Source organism: Eulemur rufifrons, chromosome 5, assembly GCF_041146395.1.
Source record: "Eulemur rufifrons isolate Redbay chromosome 5, OSU_ERuf_1, whole genome shotgun sequence".
Classification (NCBI taxonomy): domain Eukaryota; kingdom Metazoa; phylum Chordata; class Mammalia; order Primates; family Lemuridae; genus Eulemur; species Eulemur rufifrons.
The window spans coordinates 10,898,742-10,911,761 of NC_090987.1; positions in this window are offsets into that span (position 1 = coordinate 10,898,742).

A 13,020-nucleotide genomic window follows, 5' to 3' on the forward strand; every position below is an offset into this window, starting at 1 on the left:
CTTCCCTGTTCTCCCTGGTGGTGAGGGGCCCAGGCAAACCCCCCAAATCCTCTGTAGTTCAGAAATGACTCTATCTACAGAACCACGTCTGTGTAGCTCCCCCAGCAAAGCAGTTCAGCGTTCTTCACTACAGCATTGGAAACCAACTCTAGCTAGTTGAAACCAAAATAGAATTTACTGAAAGCGTGCCAGTAACATTGAGAGGGTTGAAGAACCACATTTGGACAAGAGTTCCTGAAATAGGAAAACTGTCCTAAAGCATTTCGCAGAACTGGCCTGGTGGAGATATCATGGGCCGCACACGCCATAGCCACCCTCAGCCACATTAACTTTGGCATGAGGGTGCAGGTTGAAAACTTCGGCATGGTTTGAGTGGGTTCAGGAGAAAATGGGAGGAAAGAAGGAAGAAACGGAATTCCCTGCAAAGGGACGCAGAGAAACAAGACTGTAGCTAGAGGGAGGATGCGGAGGCAAGAGGGTTTGTTGTTTTTTGGATGGGGCCCCCTCATGGGAACAGCCTAGTGCGGACGAGAGGGCAGATCATTCCAGGAGCAAAGTCTGTGAGTAGGTGGGAGGGAACGTTCACACGAGGAGGCACAGGTCACTAGTGTGATGGAGTGAAGCTGAAGCATTTGGGGACAGAGGCAGGAGGCTAATAGACTGGGGAGGTGGGACAGATCAGTTGTTTTCTGATTCCTTCAATTTTTTTGGTGGAATAAGAGGCAAGGTCAATTGTCAATAATTAAGAAAGAGAACAGGGCATCAAAGGCTTGAGAACAAGAAAGAAACAGAAATAACAAATTTCAAAGCTTTCCGATTTTTCATATCCTGTGATAATCAAAGGAAAAAAAAGATCCCCTAAAATGTTCACTAATGAACAAAAGTGGGATATAAATCATGTTTGTTGCTTTATCTCCGGGGATGAACTGTGAGTCCATAAGAACAATCTCTCTATCAAAGAACCACATCAAGTCCTGGAGAATCTCAACAAACCACCATCTGTTTACCTTTCTGCAGAAATGAAAGTGACAGCACAGTTAACATCTGCTTGTCCTGAGCTGAAAGTCCAAATTGTCCTATCGATTCAGACTAAACTTCAGAGAGTGAGAAAGGAATCTGTTAGAGCAAAGGGAAAACTTTAACCAAGGACAAGACACTGTGGCAAGTGCTGCTTTTAAGAGAAAAAGAGATGAAGCTGGAGTAGCCAGAGTTTTGTTCTTCCAGAACTTGCAAAGTCTTCTTGTAGCAGGAGAAGCAGACTAACCTTCCATGGATGTGTAATCAGCACTGAATATTCTGCCAGCCACAGGACCTGTGATCCAGGCACCGTGGGTGTTTCAAAAGGAATGTTTTGAAACTCACCTCCCACACCTGCCACCTCCTTGCACCCACTGAATTTCAACACCGGTCTGGTGGTGCAATGCAATGATAATCCCCTGGCAAAAAAACCCTTCCTGGAGGCTGTGAGGAGGAGGTAGGCTTCCTGGTAGCGGCTTCCCTGCACACCAATTTGATAGTGTGCCACTGACTTGTAAATAAATTTGATTTAAAAATTTCTTTTCTGCACAAAATTTTGCCAGGCCGTACATTTTTTCTTTGACTCATTTCCCAAAGTCCTACCTTTGATGCTACTTGCGGGGATCCCCAAGGAGAGCACAAATTTGTCAATAATTTGCTCAATTTCATTTAAAGTGAGCATTGACCTTCACCACCCCAGCCTGATTTCTTTTAGAGCTGATCTAATTTCTTTAGAGACCTGTGTGCCTGTAGACTCGTGTTAATTTGTTAATTGCGTTAGACTGCTGCCAGATGTCAGAAGACCTTCATTGCTGCTCTACCCGGCGTCTAACGGTGACACTTTGCATGTAACAAAGTTATATAGGTTGAAAAAATGAGAACCGATGAATTACGGCCCAAATGTGACACTGATGACAGTAAATCATTTGGATGGGGAATGCCACGTCGGCCTCGGAACCGCAGAGCTCACAGGCCAGGCTGGGAGCAGGGAGACTGGTGACTTCTAAGCAGTGTCCCCTTCTTCTGGAAGCTTTGACAGGCAGCAAGTAACTAATGTGGGGCTGAGAGGCATGAGTCAGCGCCTGGCTTCCCTCCCTGTGGGCACTCTCCAGTCCCCAGATGGCAGTTCCAATGCTCTTCGCTGTGACTCAGCTGTCACGACCTCTTTGGGCAAGTTCCCCTGCGTGTTTCATGGGCCAGGGCTCTCCATCTGAAGGCAGAGGCCTTGTCGGCCAAGGGGACGGCCCGGCAGCTGCCACTTCCCAGGGAAACCAGGAGTTCCCCCGGGGTCAGCAGGGAAGGGTTTCCTGCGAGGACACCACGTGTAAAGTCCTCTGGGATGAAAGGCATTCTGAGGATGTGAGTTATCACAGCGAAGCTCACCAAGGCTTCTCTGATTCGATATAAATAACTCTGCACTGGCAGCAGATGGGAGGGGAGCCAAAGAGTAATGAATACGAGGACAAACAAACAGGCCTCCGGGATGCCGGCCCAGCCTGTCCAAGCCGCAGTTGGCAACAGGCTTGGAGGTGGTGGTGGGCGAAGCTGTACCCACAACATTGCATTAATCACTTGGGAGCGAAGGGAGGAAGCGCTCTGGAATAACACAAGCTCCAATAATTAGGAAAGGCCACCCCGCTCGGGACCAGAGCTTTGACTTGAAAGGGGCATGACTGCGAAGCATGTTAATTTGCCTGACTTGATGTTCAAATATTAACCAACAAATCCATAGTTATATAACAGACACTTCCTATTTACAAAGCGCTGTGCTTGAGCGATAACAGAGGGACGAAGCACGGTTTCAGCACCGCCCCGCGCCCAACACAGAGCAAAGGATTAAATGGAAATAGAGCAAAAGGAAACCTAGTATTATAGTATGGTATACAACTAACTCCCATATAAAATAGACTTTTCAAAATGTTGGGCTCATATAAGTATGGGAGGAAAAGTGAGATGAAACCAGAGTGGGAATGTTGGGGGTATGAAAGTTGTCAGAATCAAAATGGGGTTTCCAATGTTAAGAAACCCCTGACAAATAGTGCCGGGGAAGGCCATGAAGAGAGGGCTCTCACCCTTGTGTGCCTGATGGTGAAAAAGACTCTACAAAAACCACAACCTGGCACAAAGGCCATCACAACCTTACACAAAAAATAATTCTGCAAGGATAGAATACATCTGCCCGGCAATTGCCTGTCCAACCTCGGACTGCCTACACACCCTTGTTACTGATCTTTGTAGCCAAGGATAATTATTTCAAAACAATTATGTAATCCTCATTTTTTCTTTTAAAAACCTCTGTCTTCCTTCACCTCTCTGAATACACACATAGTTTACTGTGGCATGTGCATTCCCATTGCAATGCTCTATTCCAAAATAAACATCATTTTCTTTTAAAGAGCCTTTCTCTGTTTGTTATTTAGGTTGACAGGGAACAAGCAAATATAAACGATGAAGTTGTCTTGAGCTGGGATGCCAGGATCAGCCATGGATTGGTTAGTTTAAGCCATGGGCCCAGGTGAAAGCGGGTGGGGGACAGAAATAGAGACTCTTGCATTAGGTGAGTGTCCCCTGCCCCTCAGGAGAAGCAAACCCAAGTCCTCCCTGGATAGAAGTATCCCCATCTTAGGCCTCCAGGATTCCCATAAATTAAGGTCAACAAAACTAGTTCTGAATTAAAGAACATGAAAAACACAAGCAAACAGGCCACCATGAGTGAGAATCAGCGGAAACAACGAACAGAATTAAATCCCCTTCCTTAAGGTAATGAAATTATCAGACTCAAAATACAAAATAACAATGGATAAAATCCTTAAAGGCCAAAAAAGGAAACACAAAAATAATTAAGCAATAAGAGACTATAAAAATGACCCAGAAGATTTTAAAAAAAGAAAAAAATGGAAATTTAAAGCATGAAAATTAGAATTGGAAAAACTTTAAAAAAAAATCCATGGGTAGGTAAAACAGCAAATTAGGCAGGTCGGGGAGGGTGATCTTAGGGATGATGATGAGCAGGTCCTGGGGGCTCAGCAGCATAATAGAGGATGAGGCCAGGCAGTGATCACACTTTAGGAGTCCACTTGGAGTTAGTGGTTATGAATCTAAATTTGCATTTAACTGTAAAATTCAGCTTGCAAGCAATCCCTAAAGTTCCTTCCATGTTGGCTTGTCTGGAATTCCTTTTGTGTGTCTGGGGTCCTTGTTTCCCTCTAGTTCTTTATCTTTGAGGCTTGCCCTGATCCCTTCTGTTGGATTTATTTGCACCCTCATCCCTGTTCTTATCTCGCTCTCTACTTACAGAGCTGACATTTTGTTATAGTCACTGTTTTATGTTTCCAGCCAGGAACTCTGTAAGGACAATGGCTGAGCCACAATCATTGAATGCAGTGCTCAATAAATTGAACTGAGTTCTATAAAATTCCACCAAATCATTGAAGAAAAGGGCTATATGGTGACTGTTTGCAATAAGATTCTTTTGGTGCTGTTACCAGATTTGGTTTGTCTTTAATTTATGCACAGTGCTGAATGTGCAATCAATATTTTAGTAATTATGTCCAAATAGTCCCCATTATAAATCAAAGTTGTTATTGCTGCCTTAAGCTTTGGCTTTGGCAACAAGCCTTTTCTTGGATACTGTGCTGTTTTCCTGGTGTCAGCTGCCTCGCTCAGCACTCAGCACCCTTCCTATACAAAGCTACATGTTGGAGTTAGTTGGAAGCATCTTGTTAAGGGCAGATACCACCCTCTTGACTCTGCTGGGGTAGGTCTTAAGCACCTCTCTCACCAATGGAAAAAATCAGGCCTCCATCTCTAAATGCAGGATTCTAGCCAGAGGCTATGATGTTTTGTCCAGCCCATCATGACTTCTTGCACAAAACTCCCCAAGGAATTTGGAGAGCGTAGCTATGGTCACTCTGCTCAAAGAAAATTCTGCTTTCTTGGAGATCAAAGTCGTAACAAGTAAACCCAAAGGTGAAGTCAGAGTGTCCACCCCAAGCACCAGCAGCCCTCTCTGCAGGCTGGCACAGACTCTGGTCCTTTGTAGAAGAACCCGTGACTCACTTCATCAGATGTGGCCCTTACTCTTCCCCAGATGTGGTCCTGGGCTCATTTTCATGAGAATCACCTGCGTGCTTAAGGCACAAGCCTCACTCAGGCCTACTGAGTTCCTCTTACGGGTGGAGCCAAGGAATCTTTTCTGACAAGCACCTCATCCTAGGTCAGTTTCCTAGAAGCAGAGCTAAGCTGGAGCTTCTAGTGAACCTCATTTATTGAGGGAGCGTTCCCCTGAAAAGGCGAGGGAACAGGATAGGGAAGGGAAGAAAGTTAAGCAAGGATGTGGCCTCACTGGAGAACACAGTCTCCTGGGGAGCTCCAGCACACAGACTGCACCCTGATTTGTCCATCTTGATGTAAGGGGACTGGGCTCTTGTGCCCGTCATTGTACCTGAGCAACAAGTCAGCCACAGACTGCTCCCTGCAGGGCCAGGTGTTTATATGGGTCAGGAGTAACCCCCCAAGCAAAGCAGCTCCTCTCTGCCGGGACAGTTCTCCAGAGGAGCAGCCCTAAGGCCGCAGCAGCCAACACTCACAGCAGAAGAGGACTCTCAGCTGCCCATTCACACCCCCAGGAGATTCAAGATAGAACCAGACGGACTGGCCAGCAGAGATGAAGGCAGCACAAAACCTACATTTTTTTCTTCTCTTCCCATGAGGAACTAGACTAACTTAGTAGCAAACCAAGACATAAGCGTCCTTCAGGAGTGGTGTTCTACTAATCACCTTCGTTTCTTGCCAAGACAATCTCAGCTCCCTAAACCTGCAGCATGTAGGCAAGAGAATCCAAACCTAGTCATAGCCAAGAGAGACTCCATGATAGGAAAACCTCACATGCAGGGCCAGCGCCCTGGAAGGATCCCATTCCTTCACTTTCTAATTAGAGAGCACTGTCACGTTAGGCAAGGAGACAGCTGAATTGACACCAGCTGCACACATAAGGCTTTGATTTGACTTCTTATAATCAAAAGGGGAAATACTGCTTACCTCTCAGTTTTATCTCAACATTGCATCTACTAACATCCTCCACAAAGCCTTTGCTTCCAACCCAGCACAGATGTCAAAAGAGGGCTGACTAGCTGCTGCTTCTAAAGACAGATCAGTGCGCCCAAAGCTCTGCCGTCTGCCTCCTACTTCCTCCAAGCAACATTAATGTACCTCTGTCTCCTCCTGACCTGGACCCAGCACAAATCCCACCGGACTTTCAATCCCTTCTGTAACACACGCCAAATTCTCACGCAGATCGTGATGAGAAACCTGCATACCCCACTCCGTCCCTGCCTTTGGTTCAAAATAAATTAAAAACTGAAGACAAAGATTCTAACAGGAAATGAAAACAAAAACCTAATTTATCGAAACAACGAGTCATTTACCCCCTGGAGGTATGAATAGTTCATGTCTTGCTCTGAATGGGGGCGCCGAATAACAAAATGCATGTGTTAAATGTATATTAAAGCCTTACCTCAGATAGATGACTAAGGGGTATTATGCTGTGTTTTGTTTTTTGTTAAACCCACAGAGATAATTATTTACTCCACAGAATTTAAGCTGTTATACAGCATAATTGGAAGCCGAGGGTAGCAGTTTTCTCTCCCCACCCCTTCCCAGCTGCAGTTGACACCGTCATATATCAGATAACGCGATTACTAGTTTGCTTCTATAGTTTTGTGACCATTTACGGAGAGGAAATCCGCAAGTCCTCACCTTCTTTGACAGCCTTCCTGAAGGTGCTCCTCGAAGTTCTCTCCCGATTTGAACTGCCATGCTCTTATTCCTCATTTTCTCCATCTTCCAGGGAAAAGAGGCTGTTTTCCATGATTACTATTTGAGGGGGGAAGAGACCACCCATCTATGAGTTCTCTTCTTTTTCATTGATGAGTTTCCAAGGGGTAGGAACCGGTTTGCACCATCCAAGAGAACCTCTGGGCGCCTGCGCAGCGGTCTGAGGGCGAGAGCAGGAAACACCAGGCATGGAAGGGACGGGCGATCGCAGAGCACAGCGCACCCTCGTGGAGGTGCGCTAACGGGGACGTTTCCCAGCTGGGCGCTAGTTAGGGGAAGAGGGGGATCTAGACCCAGACGGGGTCACGAGCGCGCCCCCCTGGGGCTCCTAAGCACTGTCCTCCTCTCCCTGCATGACAGCCCTTGCCGGGGCAGCTCCACGGGTATCTTCTGACTTAGGAACGTACCATCCTTCCGGAGTGGCTGAATTTCTACACAGCATCCGGGGAACTGTGAAGCCCGGGGCGCAAGTTAGCCTCTATTTGGAATATAGTCCGTAAATCACTCCAGCTGATCTAAATCTGATTCCAGAACCATGAAAGCGTAAGTTTGGTGCTTATCATGAGAATACCAAGGGCTCTTCTTAGAACCCATCTCAGCCGGTAGCAACTATTCAGCCGTTTTCTGTACTTCCGTTTAGTTCGTTCCGTTATGGGACAGATAGTGGACCTACCAGGAGGAAGGTTCGAGCAGTCACAGGATTTCCACCTGCCTGGGTCAGCTGAGCCTTTGAGCAGCGTGAACTGCTGCCTTTCTCGGAAACCTGTAGCCAGAGGCCTCCTTGCCTTCTCCTCCTCCATCTGCACGTCGTCCTCTAGAGATGGAATGGCCACCCTGGCAGCCTGCAGACATTCCTCAGCTCCCCTCTGCCTCTGAGTCATTCTCAGAGGGGCCCAGGAATTAAGAGGCAGATGCACTGGGCACAAGTGAGGTTCGTGCCAGAGAAGAAGGTGGAGGGTTCGCAGCCACCCAAGGACACTGGTGTCAGACGCTGGTATCGGATGATCTGTCTGGCCACCTTTTCAGGTCACTCTTGTTGATCACTCCATTCCTGATCTTGTCACACACCAGCCCCTGCCAGCCGGGCAGCACAAGGAGACCAGGTGATGGTTGTGTCTAGAATCTATCAGTCCTCTGGAAATGGCTTCTCCCCTGGCCACCAGAGGGGAATGAACAACACCATGGAGATTTAAGTCACCATTAACAAGTACACTTCTTTACTGGAAAAGGCATTTTTCTTTTCCAAAGGAGACAAAGCGTTATTGACCAGCTAGTTATTTAAGTTTATGAAAATACACAGTGTAGGCTGCCAATGCTTTTCGATCATTTTCAGTAACAATTGTAAATTAAGAAAAAGGCAAGAAGATTCAAGGATTTTCCTCCCTGAAGACAAAATATGGGTCTCATTCAGAAGCTCTCAAAAAATAGGAAGAAATATTACCTTGAAAAATAGATCAAAACAACAGATAAAGTACGTTTGTGTTTTCTTCCCAGCTATTAATTGTTAAAGCAATTTTCTCAGGCAAAACTCTCTGATTAACTGAATCCTCGCAAGCAATGCCACACATGTGAAATAGAGTACCTGGTGATTAAGGCTGTTGGTCAGTTTCTCCAAGGTATAAGGAAGAGATTATTCCCCCATCCTCTGTGACCACCCCGTTCCTTCTCACTGCAACCATTGCTTACAAGAGGGGTCTCACATTTTCACATTTTCTATGCCCCTGTCTCCAACTAGCCCACGTTGGCTTCTGTGTTTCTCAGGCCCTTTGCTGGGCTGCTGAGCTTGCAAAGCTGCGTGGGTCTTCAGTTTACATTCAGAATCACTGATGCTCTACAGCAGATGGCTTAGAGAATGGGCCTCGGCCTCATTTGACTACAACATAGCTGCTAGGTGCTTGGACCCTGTAGCTGCTTTGTGGGTGAAGCTGTGCCTCAGTTTCCTCATCTGTAAGATGAGGATGTTTATGCCTACTATTTTGGTTTGGGTCTCCTCTCTCCCAAGAGCAGAACCTAAGTAAAGACTTAGGAGCAGATATGTTATTTGGAAAGTGTATGTATCTCCTAGGGCTGCCGCAATAAGTTCCCACAAACCTGGTGGTTTGAAATAACAGAAATGTCTCCCTCCCGGTTCTGGAGGCCAGATGTCCAAAAGCAGGAGTCAGCAGGGCCACGCTCCTTCCGAAAGTTCTGGGGGAGAATCCTGCCTTGCCCCTTCCTGGCTTCTGGTGGTTGTTTACTGTCCTTGACGTTCCTCAGCATGCCAATCTCTGCCTCTGTTGTCACATGGCCTTCTTCTCTGTGTCCCTGTGTGTCTTTTTCTGTCTCTCATATGGACACTGTCATTGGATTGAGGGCCCACCCTAATCCAGCATGATCTCATCTCCACCCTTCGTTACATCTGCAAAGACCCTGTTTCTAAGCGAGGTCATGTTCTGAGGTTCCGAGTGAACGCTGTTGCGGGGGACACTATTCAACTCAGCACAGGGCTCCTGATTCCTTTCAGGTCCTTAATTCTGGACTGACCTCATGTTGACAGTGGGACTAACCTGAAAGGGGAGGGAACATAGGTGTCGTAGGAGGGATGAAGAGTGTAACTGGGGCTCAAACTCTCTCCCTCACTGCTCACCCCTACGGCTAAACTTTCCCTGTGAATCATTTCTAAGCAATTTGACTCAATCTTCGGGATGCAATCCTCTGAGACATGGCAAATATCCCTGAGAGAGGTAATTTCTCAAGCTGCCATTCTCAAGGGGATAGGACACATTAGAACCATCTGGCTAGGGCTGGAGGGTGGGCTTTACAAAGAACATCTGCCCCAGGAATTCTGAAAGGGATTCCAGGAGGAGTGCCTTGCAAATAAAATAATTTCCATAGTAAACTGCTGTCACTTCTGCAAATGGTTTTTTATATATTTTATACAGACGTCAGGTGTATAAATTGTTTCAAACAGTGTGGCACCAACGTCCACAGGGACAATCAGGGCATGTGCCACAAATTCAACACCCCTGGTGAATAGCTTTTTTAGGACCATTTCCTAAATATGTCATTGCCAGACATAGGTAACAGACTGTTATGCCCTGATAGAAAAATATACAAATAAACAGAGTCATAGAAACAAGCTATTTCTATGCTATTACTACTTTTCCATATTTCTAAAGACATCTGGTTACTCAATGTACAAATCTTGTGATTTTTGAATCATGAATTCTTAGAGGCAAGGCTCTGGGTCTATTTATACCCTCTAGCCGAGTGCGTGCTTGCTGTCAGTTGTGTAACCAGGATTCGTGGGCCTCAGCCAAGCCCGCACTAAGCTGGAGCTGGGGTTGGCAAGTGAATAAGAAGTAGGCGGTGAGGGTGTTCTAGTCCCAGTTCTGCCCCCAAGGGCAGCTGCAGCACCATGGGTGGCTTATTCCAAGCCTTGGCATTTCAGTTTCCCATCTGTAAAATGGGCAGAACGATTCCGCCCCACCCTCCAGCACAGGTTGGAGTGAGACAGGTGTGAGGCGTGCTCGGAGCAGAAGTGTGGCCCCAGGCAGTTGTCTTTTAGAAGTCATTCCCGCCCATTCTGAGGGCCGCGCACAACAAACAAGAATGTTTGTATGAAGAGGGCACTGCCCAGGAAGTCCGGCTCTGCATGTTAAAGAGAGACATCTGGAAGTCTCCAGGGCCCAGTGATTCTGAGAATGCCAAACGACGAAACACGATCATCTGAAAAGTCAGCAGTGGCTCCTGGGGCTGGGGACAAGGAACAGCCTGTGGCCACGCCTGCAAGAGGGAGCAGCGGTTCCAGGAGCTGACCTTTCACATCCTCGGCACGGTCTGCAGGAGCTGGGACAGCCCAGCCAAGGTCATCTGAGCTCCCAGCCAGCCGCTGAGGACATTGCAAGGGGCCTTAGAAATTACTCAGTTAAACATTTGCTCTTTTTTTTTTTTTTTAAATGAGAAAGCAGGAGGAAAAGTCATTCTTACCAGGATCCCAAAGCTATTAATAATTAGAGGCTGAAAGGGGACAAGAACTCCACTTTCCAGATGCCAGGAATAGGAGGATACACAGGGAGCCAGAGAGAAGCCCCAGAAGGAAACCCCTTCCTCCCCGGGGCAAAAGACAGGGAGGATGAGAGAGACGTGACACTGGGGGTCTCTTAGCTAAAGGGGCTGTTGCTTGAGCAGGAGAAAATAAACTTGTGGGATTTCAGTTTTTAAATCTATTCAATCCAGGCAATAATGAAATCAGTAAGAATTCTTTTTTCAATTAATTATTTATTTTTAATTATTATGGTACATAACAGTTGTATATATTTATAGGTTACATGTGATGTTTTAATACAGGCATACAAAGTGTAATAATTAAATCAGGATAATTGGGGTGTCTATCACCTCAAGCATTTGTCATTTCTTTGTGTTAGGAACATTCCAATTCCACTCTTTTAGTTATTTTAAAGTATTCCCTGACTTATTGTTGACTATAGACACTTTGTTGTGCTAAGTAAGAATTCTTGGGACTGTCAGAAGCTACAGGGTTGTGGGATCAGAAAGGGTTGGATGTTCCCGAGATCTAACCTGTGGCATTGAGGCCAGTGAATTTTCTAGTTAAAGGCTGTAGTAGTTGGCCACAGTGGCTCATGCCTGTAATCTCAGGGCTTTGGCGGGGGAGGGTCAAGGCTGGAGGAGCACTTGAGGCAGTTTAAGACGAGCCTGGGCAACACAGCAAGACCCCATATCTAAAAAAAAAAATTTTTAAATTAGCCAGGCGAGGTGGTGCTTGCCTGTAGTTCCAACTACTTGGGAAGCTAAGGCAGGAGGACTGCTGGAGTTTAGGAGTTGGAGGCTGCAGTGAGTTATGATCATGCCACTGCACCCCAACCTGGGCAACAGAGCAAAGCCCTTGTCTCAAAAAAAAAAAAAAAAAAAAAAAAAAAAGAAAGAAAAGAAAAAGGCTGTACTAGCCTAAAAGTGAAGGGGACAGATCCGTGGTGGAGCAAGGACAGGCAGTAGCTGCAGTCTGCTCTGGCGCAGACAGTAAGGGTCAGGGGTTGTCTGTAGAGAATTTCACCGCACTAATAAAACCATCTAAAAATTGGTCTGCTTTTTATTTCCACCAGTGCTGGCAATTCTACACAATGTTAGTGACAATGCTCCTCCGCAAGTAATCTCTTGTTGGTCTAAGTTCCAAACAATTGTGGTCACTGCTGAGTTTAATAGTGAATACTTGAGCCTAAATTAGCACATTTTTACTCTCTCCTGTAGTAAACATTGTATTCCATGTGGAAGTTAATTTGGTTGTTAATTCACAAGGACTCAGCTACCAGTGTTTGTTCCAAACAGCAGATGAGGAGAGAACACTGGGAGCGATGGCGGAGACAGAGGCACAGAACTTGAGTGACTTCAATTCTGTCATTTTATGCAACTGTGCAGAAATATTTGTAGACTGTCAGAATGTGGCTCGAACAGGTACACCAAACCTTAAAAGTGTTCCTTGTAGATCAGTGCAAAGAAATTGTGTAGAGAAGGCTGTTACATCAGCCAAAAAACTGCAGGGCAGAGGGAAGAGAAAATGAAGTTATTAATACATAGCAAAGAGAATCAACGTTCAAAGAAATGTTGGGAGAAATAACCGAAGGTGCCCGTCTTCCGTTGCCAGAAGAAACTTCAGGGGCAGCATTTGGAAGCCTCAGTCAGTTTCACCAGGAACTGGACAAGAGCACAATGGCTCAGGTAAGTCTTGCTGTCACTCGGCCACTTTATTTTTGTAGAAGAAAAACTTGAAAATCAAATATAATAGAAAGTTAAGATAAATTTCCTAGTGACAGCTTTTAAGTGAAAAATGTTCAACTGTGGGCACATTTGAAAGCTGCTAAAACAATCGATCCCGAAGAAACAAAGACGTGAATTGTATTGACCTTTCTGGAACCAGTTGTGACCAGGGATTTATACAGATCTTTGTCAAATTTATCTTCACTCTTATGACCTTTCTTAACTCCTTGTATGCTTTTGGCTGCAGGGGAAAGAAAACTTCAGAAATTAAAATGAACGAAAAGTATTCTTCTATCAATGAGGAGTGAAGACCTCGACAAATCTGGCTGAACTACCTACTAAATGTGAGCATGCATGGAAGACGAATTTTGATGAAATCATTGACAAACGTGCAGAAATCTCAAAACCAAAAAG